Genomic DNA, 17607 nt, shown 5'->3' with positions numbered 1-17607 from the left:
TTAACATGAAAAGTGACCTAATTTACCGGAGCAAATGCTCACCTAGCAAGATCTGCTTTACTACTAGAGAGAAGCAGAGTGAAAGACGTGATCATTTCACGCTGTTGTGGAACAAAACTCTTTTTTCTTGGAATTCTAAATCAATTAGAAATTCAGAGCGACACATAAAGGCTTTGTCTGCTTAAAAGTGATGATTTTTTAAAACTGATAAAAATGTAGAAAACACGTTTCTCACGTAGAAATTTAAGATGGGGGTGGGGTATTACTAGTAGCGGCGCTGAACTCACCATGGTGCAATTGAGTTACGTGACGGGCTAGTGGTTTAATGAATAACGCGTCTGATTTCGATTTATAAGATTGTCGATTCGACTTCTACCGGGGTTGTGTGATTTAAATCAGGCTCCTCAGAAATAGATGTCCGTTATGTAAATGAACCGCACCTGAAAGCAAACGTTGGGTCTGGGTTCCTTTCTTTCCTGCATGAAATAGCAAATAGTTACAAAAAAAACACCAACTAATGTCCAATAGTCCAATAGTTAGTCATTTAAGTAAACATGAATATACTGTAAGGTCTTGGTACATGGGAGTGGATTTCAACCACAATTAAAAAAGGGCAAATTATAATTACAGGCTTCAGACACTTTTTCATACAAAAGTGACCAAACACTCCCTAACTTTCAGGTTTGCTTGAACCTGTAACAAAAAAGCGGTCTGAAACTTGCATTCTCTGATGTCACTTTCTCTAAAGTCAGACGTGATGTTTCGCGGATGTGCAGTGTGCCTTTTCTCTTGTCGTGTTCAAGATGAAACGCTGCATAAGCTCCTGACTGCGTGTTCTGTACTGTTCTGTTATTTCGTTCAGATTACCTATGTGGTGTACAGATAAAACTGAACAGCGTGGTGTAATTTCCGGGTTTGGCACCAGCAGCAAACCCATCAGCTGACCTTGACGTGATTTGAACACGCAACCTTCTGATCTGGAGTCAGACGCGCTACCGTTGCGCCACGAAGTCACTCGCTATCCATGCTTTTAATTCCCTCAAAGAGAAAAATCAGCGTCCCTGAAAAATATATATTTTTTTCATTCTCTCCTGTGTGGAGCGCCTCCGAGGGTCTCTTCTTCCCAGACCACAGATTATTCTTCCCGCCCGGCTCTCTCACAGAGACCAGACACACCGTCTCCACTAATGTGTTTACTACATCTATAGATCTGACCCCCTACAGCCCCGATATTCCTGGACAGGATATTTACCACCCTTTTATCATGAACTTCTCAACTTGACCTCTCCCAGGAGAAGCACAATTAACACAGAATCCTCTCTCCATTTAGCATTTATCAAATTGCGTGGATGCAGACATCACTCAGAATCACCTGTATGATTCTCCAGAATTCAAACTGGCTGTGCTTTAGTGCTTTCAAAAATGTATAGGTGAATAGCTTCCTAACAGTTTTCAACAGCATTTGAAAACAGCTGTCGATGCATTGGGCTTGAACCGACCCCAGCTGTCTTGGGGTCTGTCTTGGAAGACAGCTATGCCCGACACTACACCATCAACGCACACGCCACAGAGTCCCTCAGAACATCATACGATAATGCCACTGATATCGGAAGCTTTCTCCAGCATTTGTGCTGATTCCACATATCGCGAAGGAATCATGATATTGTTCAATACTGTCGCTAGACGTTCGAATGGGTTTCAGGGCCAGGTGGACTGTTTCCTAGAGAGTCACGAACCGCAGTGGTATTGTATTGCAGTGAGACAACACAATGCCTGCTAGACTATTCATGCTATTCGTGCTAAATGCCACAGATTGTGTTTGTCCAGTCGTGTCAGTCATCCTGAAGCTACGGAAAGTCAGACGCAAATGTGCTGTAATACTTTCAGGAAGTTAGGATTTGTTTGTGCAAAATCTGAGAACAGTGCTCTGTTATCTTATATCTTTGCTCTGTCATCTTCATCAAGGCTCTGTCATCTACTGCTGAAAATGAGCAGTGGTTTTCTCAGAATGCCCTATGTATCCAAAGGATGTAAACTATGAAATAGTTAAACCTATGTAAACCTAAAGCTATAAGGGGAAGACAAATGTGAAGCGTTACAGCAATGGCATATCATGAGATGGTTAATCGCAATTTCCATAGGAGCCCCATGGTTGCCTGGCAACCGTCAGCTTTGCGCAGTGGCAGTATCGTCGCCTACGAGGTTTAGCAGAGGCTCAGTTATTGCTAATTGAAAACATTTCCCAATACCCCGCTTCCTCTGATTTGAAATACAATCAGTGGGAGCAATTTTTGACAGTCTCGTGAGAGGCTGAGCAAGGTGTTTAAAGACAAATTTTGTCATTGTATCATCATAGCACAAAGAAGCGTGTTTTTGTCTTCTCAACAGAAATGTTCTTCAGCTCTTTCAGCGTTATGCAGGGAACAACGTCCGTTGAGATCACCTTTGAGTCAGTGCAAATGTTTGTGAGCTGTCAATTAAATTTTAATATTGGTTGTACTGGTGTGCTGCTTGTCTGTGAAAAATTAATCTTCTGCTTCTTCATGCCGAATCATCTGCAAAGGTCGAGTTTATTCAATGTTTGCGCACAGCACTCCATCAGGAATATTTTGTCCTAGTTCAATAAGGACTTACTGCACGCATTCACAAACCTCACAAACCGATAAAACCGGTTTGCTGGTTAAAAGATTTTATTAAATGTGAAAAAAGGTCTGATTGTGAAAAGGTCAAAATGTTAGTGAAAAAATCAGTAACATGAGGAAAAACAAACTGTGGGAGCCCCATGACTCCCCATGTCATGCTGTATTTCTCTCTCATTCTACTGGGAGTGGTGCCGTCGCTTCTGGATAAAGACTCTCAGTAGTCATTCCAGACAGGTCAGGTATGACTGTGCTTTGCCACAAGAACCTCAGAGATTGTAAGCTGGGTAGTTTCAGATCACTATTTTATTAAAGGTTCAAGCAAACCAGAATACTTTTGCAAGAGACATTTCAGAATCCCAGTCAAATCCAGTATGATTGCTGGATCCTTCGAATTCGACTGAACTATAGCACAGATCTGCAGTCCACCATTAGAATACTAGGGTGGTATGGCTTATACTGTTGTATAAGCCATACCACCCAAAATAGTTCTAAAACAGGAGATGCATTCTCATTTAGGAATGTGGTATAAAGTGAAATGGTCTGGGAAGAGTCCTACGTTTGAACAGTTCAAAATAGACGTAAAGGGGTATTTACGGACTCTTTCGAAATGTAAGAACAAGCTGTGCGGACCTTATCTTTATTTACCTTGTGTAATCGTTTTTCATAAAGTGTAATTGTATTATAGCATGTGCCCCTGATGATTTTCTTGATACGTTATATGTGCTCTTGTTTGTATTGTATGTAGTTTTGTTGTTCAAATAAAACGTAAAAGACACAACTTTCCGGATGCGGCTGCTGTAAAAATAAAATGACATCAAGGGTGCTGTACGCAGAGGTCTGAAACCTGCTCCACAGAAGATCTTTATCCAGAGGTGTTAAAGAAGTCGAGATCTCGCCATGAGAGGGGAAGCATCTCAGAAAAAGCAGGTGCAGTCGGTTCCACGGTCATAACGCCACTAAGTCGAGCGACAAGAGCAAAACCCACCCGACCTCCTCCAAGCAAGAACGAGACAAAGTGACAGCGCACAGTGGGTAGCGTGGCTGGGCGGTGTAAGGTGCTGGATTAAGGCTTCAGTCTCTTTGGGGGCTTGGGTTCGAATCCCACCGCTCCCAGGTGCTTCTGTCGAGACCCCCTTTCAGCTCACATCAGACGAAAGGGAGGGAACTGCTTACTTCTTGGCAGTCTCTCGAGAAACTAAGCAAAGTGTTTAAAGATACTTTCTCAGCTTGACATCAAGGCACAAAACAAAAACCTTCTTGCGTCCTCTCAACCCAAAAGCGCTTTGCCACTTTTTGCGTTATGCAGGGAACGACGTCTGCCCAGATCACTTTTGTGTCAATGCAAATCGTAGTGTGCCCTCCGTTTTAATGTTCGCTGTGCTGGCGTGCCGCTTCTGTCTGTGAAACTTGAATGTTCTGCTTCTTCACACCGAATCGTAGGCGGGGGTTGAGCTTGTTAAATCTTTGCGCATAGCGCTCCTTTGGAAGTACTTTGTCCAAGTTCAAAAGCGTTCGTGGGATTTACTTCATGCGTTCAAGAAGCATGCCTCACACGACAGATTTAAATGGGGAATGGAGCCTGCTTCTTGCTGTTTTTCCTGTGGTTGCAGTTACAAAGTTGATCGTGCTTTCACATTCTGTTAACAGTATTCACTGGCTGAGCTTTATCAGTTGGTTTGTAAAGGAATCTCTGCTTCGGTTCCAGAAAAGTCATCTGTAGTGTGTTTTTTTCCGTGCCCATGGCAGTCTTTTAAAGCTGGTAGTAATGGCGGCGAAGTTAATTTTTTATCCTCTTTAAAAGAATAAGGACGGGCTGGGGCGAGCTGCATTTACCACTCTTTCAGCTAACCGCCGAACTCGCAAACTGATTACACTGCAGAGCCACAGGCGCCTCGCTTTTCTCCATTCTCTGGGTTAGGGTGAAAAAAAAACACTGCTGGTATTAGGTGGCCTGCTGGGAGTACCTCTTCTTCACTGATAAGCAAGATTTGTGTTTCATCTTTCGCAAGCTGTATAGATTTCTTTCAAAACAAGTTGTTCCAGAAAGGAAACGAACACTTGCATTCACCTGAATTAAAAGGCATGGGATTTGCCCATAAGGATAAATTCTGTACAGTAAGACAGGAAGAAAGGCACCGCTGGGAATCGGACCCAGGATCTCCTGTTTACTAGACAGGCGCTTTAGCCAACTAAGCCACGGCGCCGGCAAAGTGCCGTCCTTTGACAGCCACTTGGACACGTCTCAACTGCTCTGAGACATCTGCGTTCGGTGTGCACCGAGCCTGCTCGCCTTGCAAGTTGCCTCATTTATATGTGATAGCTCCAGCACTAAGAGAAAGGATGAGAAATGGCTTTTATCTGGCACTTTTCATGTCAGAGGATCTCAATCTGCTTTCCGTGTACAAGAGGATGTCCAACTCATGTAGCTAAAGACGTAGACGACAGTGCTCCACTGAAATCTTGATCTCACAACCCTCGGCATGACTCCGCTGTGTTCTGCTTTAGACAAAGGGGGGAAAAGACTTCTTTCATACACGTTTTGCACTGTTTACGGTGTTTGCAGTGCTTTTTCTTAAATGAAAACCAGGAATCGGCACCATATGAGGTGAGACTAGATAATATTGGAACAAGTAGCCTCGCCATTCCATGCGTGACGTGAGCAAAGTGTAATTCCTGTCTTTATACTGTGCTTGTTAGAGACTTAGCTGGCACCCAGAGCGCTTTAAATCCGGGAGTCAGCAGCCCAAGACAAGAGAGCTTCCTTCGTCTATGTTTTTTGCGTGAAGGGGGGAAACCATGCGTGTGCTGCAAACGATCTTAGTATCGAAGTGCCGTCCCACATAACCGATCCGAACAATCTGCTTTACAGAGGAGCACTGCCGGAGCTTATCGTTGGCAAACTGAAGACCAGGCCACCTCTTCTGTGACTCTTGAACACTGAATCTCAAGGTTGTGAATTCAAGCTCCACGCTGGCGGGAAATTCCATAGGTAATGATCACATTTTCTTGCATGCTAATCAAAAGAAATATAAAGAAACTTTTCCCGATACCAGTTTTTTACAAAAGTAAAGGCACACGGCACATGTGTGCCACATCACGTCCGAGTTTAGTGACAACTACCTCAGAGATTGTAAGCTGGGTAGTTTCAGATCAGATCACTTTTTTTATCAAAGGTTCAAGCAAACCCGTGTAGCGGCAGTGCTTGTTAATAAGACAGAATTAAGTGTTGCGGTGCTTTCCCAAATGAGGCCTCATCTCTCTGTTCATCTCTGTGGTGCAGCCACAGAGAAACTATTCATGCAGGCTTATTTAAAGATATTTTCTCTTGATAAGGGACAGCTCCCAAAGGGGGATGCACTTAGCTAAGCCTGGCTATCATGATCAATGGTCAACCATTGGCGCCTATCTGTCTAGGGAGTGCCAGATGGACATCTGGACTGCATTCCTAAGTGTCAGGAGTAAGTGACTCATATCTCACCTTGATCAACCAATCAGGGACTGGTAGGGCCGAGTAACCCACGTGGGACTCTGATGCCCATGGAACTTTCAGCCAATGAACGAGCTGAAGTTCCTCCAGGTAACAACAGGCAACACAGAGGGCCTGAGAGAATTCTGTGAACTTTTTCGGACAATTCAACTGAGAATTCCAGGGCAGGACGGCCCAGGAGCAGAAGGCTCCCAAGGGAAGGACATTCTCGCAGCGCGCCTCCTGACCATCCTGAGACTCAGCCCGGACAACCACGGAACGGCCAGTGTGTCCGAGTGCCAGAACTTTCCTTTGTTCTAAGAGTCTAGAGCGGAGGTTGCCAGAGAGTAACCAGAGGATCCACCCGAGGTTAGCATCAGCAGTAAGCCTCGTGAACAGGTCGGAACTGAGGACAGCTGAATCACTATTCAGAACTAGTGCTTCATCAGGAACGAACCGGTCCTCTTCCTGACTTGCTGGGACCCACAGTCATCTTTTCTCCTGTGCACAAACTTTGGTAGTTAAAGCCAACACTAACTAGCCAGTCAGTGAACGTCAGCAGCGCACCATCGCAAGCCGCACAGCACAGCCTGGCACGGAGCCAGAGAGCCCGCAGGAGATCTGAATCCCCAGAGATTGGATGAGTATTCAACTTCAACGCATTACAGCTTGAGAATTCAATTGTTATCCCAACCAATTGATATCAATTTAATTCCTAAGAGTTATGTACTTGTTTTGAGTATCCAATGTAGAAGTTATAACCAAGTTCATTTACAAAACGGTCTAAATGAATGATATACTGAACGTATGTCCTCTTGATATATGTAACTCTTCGTAACTGATTGAATATATACCTTTTGTATTCTGTTAACCCTCTCGAGAAGATCTGTTAGGTTTACATGCATATTCTATGTATTAATAAATGTATCCTTGTGTATTTGTACCTGTGTGTGTGCGTTGTTTGAGTTATATCGCATGGTTGGATTCTAAAGCCATTAAAAGAATCATTTTGTGATTTACTGCTACAATTAATAATTGTCCCAGTAAATGCCAAAGCCCTACAGAACTGGTGCCTTCAGAGAGCACACTAAATTTAATTTGGCGTCCCTGGGTGGGCGTGGCAAGACTGAAATGAGTCAACCAAGCAGAATAATTCAATATAAAACGCCGCGGGTTTCATACACGACAATACAGTGTGCTGAAAGCCGAAAGACAAAAAGTTCCCCTTGCCCTTTAAGCAGGGCTTGAGTGTTTTGTGATCTTTTGCGATCTACCGGGTTGATTGCATACTTGATCTTGTGGTTTTCTGTGGTAAAACTGTGATTTCTTACTAGTTTAACGATGGTTGCTAAAACACACATTTCAAGGGTTTATTCATTGCGAATCTCCACCCGTCAGTCAGAAAGATGATCTTAATGCATACAGATGCACAGACCATGAAAATGACTGATATTAGGAGATTCGCGCAGAAAGCCTGGGAGTATGATGTCCAAAGTCGCTCTGAGCAAAAAGCTGTTAAAGCGACTGTATTCGCCGTCAGAGCCAGCAGGGTTAACTCCCTCCTGCTCGAAGGAGCACAGGCTCCTGAGCTGGCTAAGCCCCGTTCCAAAGCAGGCACACAGGACCGCACCCAGCGTCCTAAGTGCCATGAGAACACCGGGGGAGGGAAAGGGCTAGATAAAGCTGAACAGAAGGATTCAGTAGCCACCCGCCTGGCCAGGCTTGAACAAGTTTTATTTGGACAGAGACAACCGCTCCCCAAGGCTGCCGGAAGCATGAATGAGCTGATACTCTCCACTGGAGGAGGCGGAGACCCGCCCCCTCTCCCTCCCTCAGTCTATCTGATTGAGCGGAAGGGTTCCTGCCTGGATGAGGTCAGCCACTCCCAAGCGAGTGCTGACTCCACCCCTGAAGTCACAGAGCAGGCAGTAAAACAGAGAGGAAAAGCAACAAGCTTTTACCTCAAGACTGCCATGGGAGATGTCTTACACAGTGAGACACTGATTGACACTGAGGTTGAAAGGTGTTTGATGTCACACGGCAACCTCAAACGGATAGAAAAAGAAAAGGGCATGCGACTCAGAGTGGAACCTTTGGTGGATCACCAGAAAGGCAAAGTGTGGAAACAGGTCAAGGCTCCTAAGCCTTCTGTACAGAAGGAAAGGGGGGCCAAGAGGGAGACTGTACTCACAGAGTGCCCACCGAACACAGAAGCCCATGTGAAGATTCCTTCTGTTCACTCTGGACAAGAAATAAAAATATTTTATAATAGACCTCTAAAGTTATCCGTATAATAGACCTCTACCCATATACGTATAATAGACCTCTAACCATATACGTATAATAGTCCTCTAAATTTATCCGTATAATAGAACTCCAACCATTTATGTATAATGAACATCTAATCATAGACGTATAACTGACGTATAACAATAGACGTATATTAGAATTTCATTCTAGACGAATTGCGGACCACATTTAGACGTCTAAGGTATGCGTTTAATAGACGTATACTATACGTCTTTTGTTCACTGGGAATGGCAAGATCGTATTTGGAGTCCAGCATTTCTCATTTCTTCTGCAGAGCCATCGACTCGGAAAGCACTGCCGAGCACAATAAGGAATTGTGGCTTCAGATCGCTGTAACTTTTGTTTTCCTGGGGATCAAAGCTGCCTTGGTCTGTTCATGCTGCCTACAAGCTTTGAATTGCTGCCATTTTCTGCAAGCGTTCCATTCTGAGGTTTCATGAAATTCCTTACATTTGAGACAACACTAAAATATTTCATTTGGGTTACCTAATACATAGTGCAAACTGTATCTGCATGGGAATCCTTTGGCTCATGAAGCCGTTTGTTATTCTGTTGTGAGGTGTGAGGGGCAGAATGCAAATCGAGTTGGTGAATAGAAAATGAAACAGGAGTCACTTCTTGAGCTACGAGTTCCAAAAAGTATGAAAACCCATGGATTTTAACAGTGCAGAATACTCACAAATTGCACTGAGTTGCTTGCTTACTTCTGCTGCTTTTACAGTCATTCACTGTCAGCTAGCACTGGAACAATTCAAGAGAGGTAAAAATGGAAGCTGTCAGGAGTGGGATTTGAGCCCACCCCTCCATTTGGAGACCAGAACACCCAAGCCAGCTTGAAAGACGCACATCGTTGAGTTTGGCACCTTAGACCACTCAGCCATCCTGACAAGCAAAAGCAAAAGCTGTGCTGAATGCACCAGTAGTTGACTAAACTGAATTTCTTCCTTTGCTTGTGACGAGCCAAGTTGCCTTGAACGGATCTTGGAAATCAAATATACGGATGGATTCAGAGTGTGCTTTCCAAAGTTTGTGTAACATTTTCCTTTGCTAGGGCGCAGTTGTCTTCCCAATCTTGATTACCTAAAACCGGGTCCCATCAGTGTAAAACAGCTTTTCTTCCTGGGGAACAAAGGTTGTTTTCAATATTTCTAATTTTGGTTTCAAGATCGCAATTTAGTGTGATTTTAAGAAATTATTTAATGTCATACGTGATCTAATTTTCTGGAGCAAATGCGTTTTTCTATTGTAATCTCTTGTGAATGTGTGCATAGGTTTCATGGTTTCAATATAAGACTATAAAATGTCTTCTTTGTATTATTCTGTATTAATTTGTGAAAAGACAATAAAGTTCTTAACAAATCCCATATATTTGATTTCTGCATTCTGTTAAGGCTTTAACAGATAACTTTGCACTACAATTTTGAGACAGAGTAACAAGTAGAGACGTTTTGCAAGTTACTTGATGAGCTAGATAAAATAACATGGCGGTGAATAAGGAAGGCACAGTAGGTTTAAAAGACCAACAGCTTAGCTCTTGGCCACCATCCCATTGCATTCAAAGTCTCAGCCTACTATACTATGTTGAATCAACGCTAGTAATATTACTGTTGTAATAGAGGAGACCTGGCGACCCTTAAGTTCAAGATTGTGGATTCAAGGGTTTTTTGTGTCCTTTCTGAACCCTCTAAGCTTTTAGTTGGACAGTGCAAGCAGGACGTGATAGTGTACAGTGAAACGGTGCCTTATGACCTTTGCCTGATTCAGCTTTCTTTCCATTTTGAGCCTCGATTCAGATATTGCTCTGAAAGCATCGGGCGAGCAAGAGTGTGTCTGAATCGAGGAAGATCTGCTCACAAGTAAGTATTAAATACTTCAGCGTTTACTGTTCGAATACCACACTTTGTTAAAACACGGCTGCTTTTTAAGCTAATGTGTAGCGGTTTTTGAGCACGCATTGTATAGTTAATGCTGTTATTAATAAAACCTTAAATTCACATATTGGAATTTGGACGGCGCAAAGTAGTCTAGCCCCTGTACAACTGTACATGCCCGCTGATTAGAGCTTAAAACTACAGTAGCAGGAGTAGCAATAATGGCAACAACGAGTTCGGCATTTCTCATGTCTTCTGCAGAGCCATCTTATTGGAATGCACTGCCCGAGATAAAAGAGGACTTGTGGCTTTGTTTTTACAGACTGCTGCGTTGCTCTGTTCATGCAGACTACACGCTTTAAATTTATGACATTTACTGCAAGAGTTGATTTTCCAGGTTTTTTTTTAATTCCTCGCATTTGAGCAGGCACTAAAATATTTCATTCAGGAACCGGTATTTCCAACGGAATGCTGTCTTACATGAAACCTTTTTGTTATTCGGTTCTGAAGTTTGAAAATGAAAATGAAAAGGGGTGACTCCCTTCGTAGGCTTGAAAGAAGTCCAAGCAGCATAAAAACCCACAAATTCTCACAAATTGCATTGTGCTGCACCTTTCTTCTGCTGCTTTTATAATTCGGGCTTCAACATTTGAATGCATACCTTACTTCTGCTAATCACATTCAAGCATTCACTAAGCTTTTTCCTGTCCATTATGTTCTTGCTAAGCATTTTCTCCGTTTGCCTCCTATTGTGATTGCCAGCGAGCACAAGAGGACTGGAACAGTGTAAGACAGGGTAAAACTGTCGGGAGTGGGATTTGAACCCAAGCCTCTATTTGGAGAGCGGAACACAAAGCTTAAAAGACACGAACCTATGAATTCATTATTTTAAACCATACGACTATCCTGAAGAAATGTATGCTGAATGCACCAGTTGCATCTGATTTTCCGTAACTTTAGGACGATTGACACGACTGGACGAAAACAATTTGTGGCGTTTAGCATGACATAGTCTTGCAGGCAGACAATGTTTTGTCCCACTACTTTTATAATTTTATCGTTTACTTGTTTAAAGAAAAAAAACACAGTCTTCTCGTTCCTAAGTCAGATTTTAAGTGCTTTCGAACCTTACTTCCAACCTAGACTGACAGCTCACTCGATCTGTTTGTGATCAGACTGTGGAGTGGGTCTATACCAAATGCACGTTCCTTCCCAATGCTGAGGCGATCATTTGGAAGATGGGTGTGAAGAGAGACAGGCTTTGTAGAATAAAAAACAGGGCAGAATATGCAAGAACCCTAATTACTGGCGACAGTTATGTTCTTCTTACTATAGAGACTCCTACATTGCGAGTTTTTTTAAGACTTTGAAACTAAAGGAGAGTGGTGACAAATGAAGCAGACACAGGTGGGGCTTGAACCCACAAACTTGGGTTTATAAAACCAACACCTTACCACTTGGCCACCACACCTTGAAAGATTTTTAACAAGGAGATACATAGCAGCGGTGTGACTCCAACAGATGCTCATGAAGAGACTGGAGCTTTAATCCAGCTCCTTAGAGAGCTCGGCCGCGTTACTCTCGACAGCGGCTCTTCAGCTCTTGTTGTTTGACCTAGTGGTGTTATGACGCATGGAAGCGACTGCAACTTCGTTTTCTGAGATGTGAAACCTCGACTTATTTGGCACCTCTGGATATAGTTCTTTTGTAGAGCAGGCTTTCACACCTCTGCTTATAGCGCCCTTCAAATCATTTTATTTTTATAGAAAGATGCATTCCAAAACAATATCTCCTGTTTTAAAAATGCTTTATGCGGTGTGTTTGATTAAACGGACAGTTTTCTTATTGTAGAATGCAGATCTGTGCAGCAATTGTACTGGATTTGACTGGGATTCTGAAATATTTATTGCAAAGGTATGACTTTCATGAACCTATAACAGACCTGAAACTCCCTAGCTTCCAATCTCTGATGTTACTGTCCTGAAACTCGGACGTGATGTTCTGCAGATATGCAGTGTCTCTTTACTCTCGTTGTTTTCAAAACGACCTCCGTTGTCAGGCGCAGTTGAAGTGGAATTGGCCTGACTGCACAGGAAAGTACAGAATGATAAAATGTTTCTACGGCTCAAAATGTCCCTTTAGACCCTCGTCACGTCTCTGTTAAGAGCGGGCAGGTAGAGAGCTTTTACAGATGCTCATGATTTTTCACACGGGGTGTTACCTGTTGTAGTGTCTCCCCAGTGGGCAAAAGATGTACTGTAGAATATACAGTACGTTGATTAAACGCATACCTTAGACATATAAATGTGGTCTGTAATGGGTCTAGAATGAAATTCTAATATACGTATATCATTATACGTCAATTAGACATCTCTGATTATACAGTATGTCCATTATACATAAATGGTTGGAGTTCTATTATACGGATACATTTAGAGGACTGTTATACCTATGTAGTTAAAGGTCTATTATACATCAAAGATAGGTCTTACAGGTGTAGAAACTAGTAAATCAAGCCAATGATTTGGTTTAGAAATTTATTCTGAAAATATACAATTATTCACACCTGAAAAATATGTAGTTCAAATTATGCATTTTATACAGTATTGTAATAAACATGATAATCATCATAAAAAACACAACTAGTAAACTTCAGCTACAAATTATAGTAACATGGGAATATATTGTAACGCTTACGGCCGACAGGTACTGTGTAAGAGCCGGCGTACCAGAGCAGGTGACGTCACCGCCCTTCCCTGTGATAGCAGGACTACAGCTATCGGGCTGAAAAGAGATCTCTCGTTAGCTCACCGGGCTGGGTCGCTGCAGAGAGACCCGGAAGTCCTGGGTTCGAGCCTCGGTTGGGATGGGGCCGACCTAATGCTGCAAGGGCGCCCGCCTGAGCCCCCGTTGCATTACAATATATAGTAATGACAAACACAAACTAATTACTTTAACATGCTAATATTTAGCTCAAAACCACATTTCGATTCAAATATAAGTTTTAAAAATTACAACTTCTATATTTCCACGAAAATATTATTAATGTAGCACAAACACTACTTTCTAATAAAGACAGAATGAAACTGTTCTGTGTCTCATGGTGATCCTCCTCTCGATACTAATGAAATGTTTAATATGATCCCTCGAGAAAAAAAGGTGTCAATATCCGCCTGGAACGATTGATGCCCCATCAAACATTTTGTAATATCCCTGGAAGTTCATACTGCAGAAACCTGATTCGTGGCTTAAATTCAAGATAAGCAATATTCCCACCCTCCCTTCGATAGCTCAGTTGGCAGAGCGGAGGACTGTAGTGGAAATGGTGAGGCATCCTTAGATCGCTGGTTCGACTCCAGCTTGAAGGAAGGTGCTTTCGTGGACTTTAATCAAAGAGTTAAAACAGCGAATCTTTTTCACTCAGACGTTGATCAAAAGCTCAATAAACCACGAAGCAGAGGCTCTTGTTCCGAATTAAACTCCCGTCTGAATGTCTTGTTTTGGCCAAAATCTGATCTTTGAATTAAGGGACTACTCTGTCGGCTTTGTAATTCAAAAGTATATACAAATGTCACGTTTTTTTTTTGTAGATATAAAGGTGTTCTCTGTTTTCAAAGGAAAGGATATGTACTTAATTGCCTTTATGATTTGGTATTGATTTTGTATCGTTATATTATTAAGTTTGTGTTTTTTGTGTTTTTAACGTATTGTGGACTTATTTTTGAAACAAATGCTTACAAAGGCAAACAAGGCACACATCTGTTTATACCAGCGGTGAATTGTACATTTATATTTACAAGCTACTCTGCACTTTTGGGAGTATAACAGGTTCGATATAAAGTGGGAAAAATATAAAAGGGGAAAATACCCCGGACTGCGTGTAAAGCCCTCGTTGTGACTGTTGTTTTATTGTTAAATACGGCGTACTGTGCACGAAATGTTGCAGAAACACAATCTGATATTTTAATAATTATTATTTTAATAATTTGATAAGTATGAGGCCCCGGATCCAAATATTCAGTTCTGTTTTTTTTTTTAAATTGATATCTTCTCTTCCTCTCGTGGAAATCACAAGATGTGAGCAAATGTTTTTTGTTCTTTTTTTTTCATGTTGCGATCCAAAGAGCCTCAGACGCCCAGTCTGACAGTAACCAAACCAGAATGGATTCTGCTGGGAGCCGGACTGAGCTCATTCTCTGTGCTAAAAACAGAATCAGCTCTTCCCCGAATACCATCTACAGCTGCTGGATGGTGCTCTGCGTCCTGCTGCTCCAGCAATTATTTTGACGAAAGACAGATCACTTGTGCGCTTTTAACCTTCTCGCAGCTACAGGCGAGACTGACGCTGGCGATATGAAGGCACCCGCTGGTACACCTTCTCTAACTTTCACAATCGCGATAAACATTTTTTTAAAAGACCTTTGAAAAACTAGATATAGATAAAACTAGATAAAAAACATGAGCTTTATCGGTTTTTACATTAATCGATTTTGAATCAAATTTGATCTTTTTACATTGCATTTTACATTAAAAAAGCGTGCATACCTAATCCACCAACAGACAGAGCAATATTTTATGTTGCCTTCCGGAGCTTTCAGCGTGTGATGGATTTGTATGAGCGTCTGTATGATACCACTACAGCATTGGCGCAGGTGCAAAATCCACTTTCACAAGACTTTTTCAGTGTCTTCTCCTCTCTCAAATGGACCGAAGCACAGGAGCCAATATAAGAGAAAACGACAGGTGTTTAAACAGAGAATGTCCCAATGTCTGCGACAACGCATTGTGATTTTGTATAAACGCAAATGGTTTATCAATTAAAAGCCAACATCATTCTTTTAATACCCTACCACACATGCGAGCTGTTGTGTGAAAGAAAATTCATCTGTGCATAGGAAGGCAGAATAAAATCCAGAACTGTATTGGTGATATCGATAAACAGGGCTCATGTTCACAATAAAACTTTATTGTATAAAACGTTAAAATTCGTAAATATTTGTTTTAATCATGCAAAGTGTCCGTTAAACCATTCATGAAGGATTCTTAGACAAAAAAAACACACCATTATATGAGAAAATATATTTACTATATGTGCATTTAACTTACTTTTTAACAATTTTAGTTTCAAGGTCAATGAAGATTGTTGCCCTGCTTTTTTGTCATAAATACACAAGCTTGTTATGTCTTGTGTCAGAAATAAACTGCATGAAACAAAACGTAAGTGCGACAAAGAAAACAAACATTTGCGTTTATAGTGCAATGTTATCTCGAGCCTTTAAAATTACTTTAAACGCAATTTGTTTTTCTCTGTAGCTCCAAGGCTTTGTCATTTAGGTGTGCTGTTTTTTTTTACATGTTGTAAAAAAGTCGCTAAATCATACGAAACATAAAAACTCCAATTGTAAACAATTGACCATTCATATTCCTGAATTTTAAACCTATGGAGTATGTATACCTTGTCTTTGTATTTGTGCATATTACAGAGCTCCTTTTCAAAAGCTGTCAGTATAGATTAGTGCTTAGGTTTCCTGTTTTTTTACCCAGGTGGTCCAGATAAGACTCTTGGTATAGGAGCACGTCTGTGTTGCCTTCTGGATTTCAAATGAGCAGCTCAGTGCAGAAAAGAACTCTGTAGATCAGCATGTACATTTGCCTGGACAGTAGATTTTTCAGAAAGTGTAATTGGATTATAGCACGTGCCCCTGACAATGTTGTTGATACGTCATATGTGCTCTTTTTTGTATTATATGTATTTTTGTTGTTCAAATAAAAAAATATAAAAAAAAAACTTTCAGGATGCTTGCTGCTGTAAAAATAAAATGACATCAAGGGCGCTGTACGCAGAGGTCTGAAACCTGCTCCACAGAAGAACTTTTTCCAGAGGTGTTAAAGAAAATTGATTTATTTTCATGACTGCAATGTATGGTGAAGCATAAAATCTAGCTGCATAAATTTCTATTACGTGTCATTTATGAAGGCGTTTCAAATAGCAGCCACTGAAGGATTAACGCTTTTGGAGCATGTATTATATTCTAAATACTCTTATTTAAATAAGCTTAAATTCGCATACTGTTATTTAGACATCGCAAACCAGTCCGACCTCATACAACATTCTGTGCCCGCTGAGTAGATCTTATAGCAGCTACAGCCACAGTAGCAGTAATGGCAACACAGTGCTTGGAGTTCAGCTTTTCTTATTTCTTCTGCAGAACTACTGGTATCGGAATATACTGATCCGCATAAGAAGCGCTACCGGGTTTAGATAGTTTTTATTGAGTGCTGCTCTAAACTTTACATTTGCTTAGACTTGTTTTCCCCATGAAAAAAGACATTTCCCTAATTACATTTAACTTTTTTTCCCTTATCATCAAGTAGAAATAAATAAAACATATCATTCCATTTAAGAGCCACAGGCAAGATGGCTGGTGGTCCAAGGCGCTGCGTTCAGGTTGTAGTTTCCCCTTGAGATGTTTGTTCAAATCCCACTTCTGACAAAGAAGTTAGAGTGGAAACGATAACATCCCTAAGTAGAAAACATCTCACATTTCATGTGTTTAATGTTAAGTGTCTTGGTGGTTGATGGCTCTTCTCTCTTGCAGGGTGATGGCAAAATTCCTGAGAGAGGGAGTCTCCTACGTAAGGCTGCTCTTCGTCAAGAGTGGAGACAACAGGAACAGACTTCAAACCGACATTAATTACTGAGAGCAGGCGAAAACGTCTTTTGAAATGAGGAAATGTCTGCTGACAGCAAACAGAGCTCACGCTGAGCTGTGGACAAGCGCTCCTTGTTAGTACAGTGCTGAGTACCCCTGCTTGTTGCGCGGGAGACCGGGGTACGTTTCTGTGACAGGGCGCTGGTTTTATTTTTTTTAATTGTTGAATCATATTTAAATGTTAAACAACTGATCAGCATATTGCTGTAGACCAGGATGGCCGAGTGGTTAAGGCGTTGGACTTAAGATCCAATGGACCAAAGTCCACGTGGGTTCGATCCCCACTCCTGGTAGTGTTGTAATAAGTTTTAAGTGACAGAACACTTTGATGATTTACACTCTATTTAAATATGAATTTACTCAATTTCAGTTCAGTTCTCTTCACTCCCACTCCCTGGCATAACTGAACTCTCACTATCGCATACTGAAGGCTTTACATCCATTAGCTGTGATACAGCTCCCAATAAAGACGGAATCAAACAGTTTGTTCTGTCTCTCATGATGATCCTCTTCTCGATCCAAATGAAATGTTTAATATGATGCCTCGAGAAAAAAAAGGAGTGAATTTCCGCCTGTAATGATTGATGCCCCATCAAACATTTTGT

The 17607-nt window shown here is 41.6% G+C and overlaps 5 non-coding genes across 5 annotated transcripts; 3 read left to right on the top strand and 2 right to left on the bottom strand.

Moving 5' to 3' along the window:
- Positions 1 to 941: 941 nt before the first annotated feature.
- trnaw-cca (transfer RNA tryptophan (anticodon CCA)) lies at positions 942 to 1013 on the bottom strand. Its single transcript has one exon. It is a non-coding gene; the product is annotated as a tRNA-Trp (tRNA).
- Positions 1014 to 2168: 1155 nt separating this feature from the next.
- Positions 2169 to 2310, top strand: LOC148825048 (U4 spliceosomal RNA). The gene has a single exon (XR_016093257.1). It is a non-coding gene; the product is annotated as a U4 spliceosomal RNA (small nuclear RNA).
- A 2462-nt stretch (positions 2311 to 4772) lies between these two features.
- Positions 4773 to 4846, bottom strand: trnat-agu (transfer RNA threonine (anticodon AGU)). The gene has a single exon. It is a non-coding gene; the product is annotated as a tRNA-Thr (tRNA).
- Positions 4847 to 13569: 8723 nt separating this feature from the next.
- On the top strand, positions 13570 to 13657 carry trnay-gua (transfer RNA tyrosine (anticodon GUA)). Its single transcript is given in 2 exon segments — positions 13570 to 13606; positions 13622 to 13657. It is a non-coding gene; the product is annotated as a tRNA-Tyr (tRNA).
- A 3555-nt stretch (positions 13658 to 17212) lies between these two features.
- On the top strand, positions 17213 to 17295 carry trnal-uaa (transfer RNA leucine (anticodon UAA)). The gene has a single exon. It is a non-coding gene; the product is annotated as a tRNA-Leu (tRNA).
- Positions 17296 to 17607: the final 312 nt, after the last annotated feature.

This window comes from Atractosteus spatula, chromosome 10, assembly GCF_055471065.1.
Source record: "Atractosteus spatula isolate fAtrSpa1 chromosome 10, fAtrSpa1.hap1, whole genome shotgun sequence".
In the NCBI taxonomy this organism is placed as follows: Eukaryota; Metazoa; Chordata; class Actinopteri; order Semionotiformes; family Lepisosteidae; genus Atractosteus; species Atractosteus spatula.
Note: the sequence above shows the minus strand (reverse complement) of the source record. Positions and strands in the feature narration are given on the sequence as shown.